The sequence below is a fragment of the Branchiostoma floridae genome, chromosome 7, assembly GCF_000003815.2.
Source record: "Branchiostoma floridae strain S238N-H82 chromosome 7, Bfl_VNyyK, whole genome shotgun sequence".
NCBI lineage: Eukaryota > Metazoa > Chordata > Leptocardii > Amphioxiformes > Branchiostomatidae > Branchiostoma > Branchiostoma floridae.
In genome coordinates this window covers 4,704,580-4,705,965 of record NC_049985.1, presented here as the reverse complement: position 1 = coordinate 4,705,965, position 1,386 = coordinate 4,704,580, and the positions used below count along the sequence as shown (strand labels likewise).

Genomic DNA, 1,386 nt, shown 5'->3' with positions numbered 1-1,386 from the left:
GCCATTCGAAGCCCAGTGTCACTGACATGCTTGTTCTATATTTCCAGGCCATGTCCAGCCATGGCGGCCCCCGCCAAGATAAGAGACAAGAAGACTCTGGTCTCCCAGGTACGACTGTACTATTCTGCTAACCCTTACCTTCTTATCTACATGTTGTAGAGGCGTTCTAGGCTCGAATCTCTCATCCGAACCGCACTATTTTGTCAGCAAAGACTTAGGAAGCGTATCCAAGAGTTTAAAAACACTAGCGAATCAGTTACATAGTCTGCAGTCCTCTTACGTATCGATGCATGTTATCCACATTGTGTAAGAATTTACTCTGGATATGTCGCCAATTTTGAAAAGTATTTTCGCGTATCAACTTAAGGTTTAGGCGGATTTTACCCATGTATTCATGCGTTTGTTGACATGTTTCAGACATGAACGTGGTATTTGAAGATGACCGGGACCGGGTGTTTACCGGCGTCCTCCTCAACCCTCAGGAGGGGGTAGGAGTGGTGGGATATGCCATGGAAAGTGAGTTTAGGTTTCTAATCATTAACAGCTTAGGCCACACTGACATAATTATGTGTGTGAAAGAACGTGCAAACAATTCACGTCAAATGTGGTGGAAGACGAAATACTTGTTTCGTCAAACTGCTCTTTCTACGATCACGAAAGAAAAGAGCTGTTTGAAGAGGCCACCAAATTCCACTCAAACTTCTTCACATTCACCGACAAAAAGACAACAATTCTCCTTCTAACATCACAAAACCCACACATAATAGAAAAGGTGGGATCTTTCCTCTTCTACTGTCTTCAAAAAAGGAGTCGAACCCAATAACCCAGGTAGAGTTATCTTTTACTAGCTTTAGACTAGAGTAGACACTTGTGATATTGTTTTTTACAATGTTTGAATCTCTTATGTTACCTGCAATTAGCCCACGGGCAAGAATTTGCAATAAACTTTACTATTACTATTATCAAAATCAAATCAAAATGCTGTCTCTTTTTCATCAGTCATCACGTGCAAAACGTGTTATGTTGTTCTCCTTTGACTAATATTACATCTATTAAAAAAAACCTCCTGGCGATTCGATTCGAAACGCATTCTTGATCAAAAAAAGTTGAAGAGATTGATTTTCGTTTGTTGTTTTCCAGACAATGGAACTATTGCACCGGGATTCAACATCTACGGTAAGTACCGTTTTGTCATGTATGTTGATATTTATTTAGTAATCATTCATTTCTGTATTCTTTAACCAGGGTAACTCTGGGTAGCACTGGTTAGCACTGCTTTCCTAGGACGCCCAGTCCTGGGTACACGTATACACAGAGTTTACAAACAATACAATGCATGTTTATACATAACAAAGATATGTCCATGATACAAATCAAAATAATGCT

General features: G+C 39.8%; 1 protein-coding gene and 1 long non-coding RNA gene across 2 annotated transcripts in view; both read left to right on the top strand.

Moving 5' to 3' along the window:
- The window catches only part of LOC118419347, a 15,524-nt gene that overhangs the window by 11,502 nt on the left and 2,636 nt on the right, over positions 1 to 1,386 (top strand). The gene's annotated exons all lie outside the window — the stretch shown is intronic.
- Positions 40 to 1,177, top strand: LOC118419913. Its single transcript, XR_004831693.1, has 3 exons — positions 40 to 108; positions 418 to 516; positions 1,141 to 1,177. It is a non-coding gene; the product is annotated as an uncharacterized LOC118419913 (long non-coding RNA).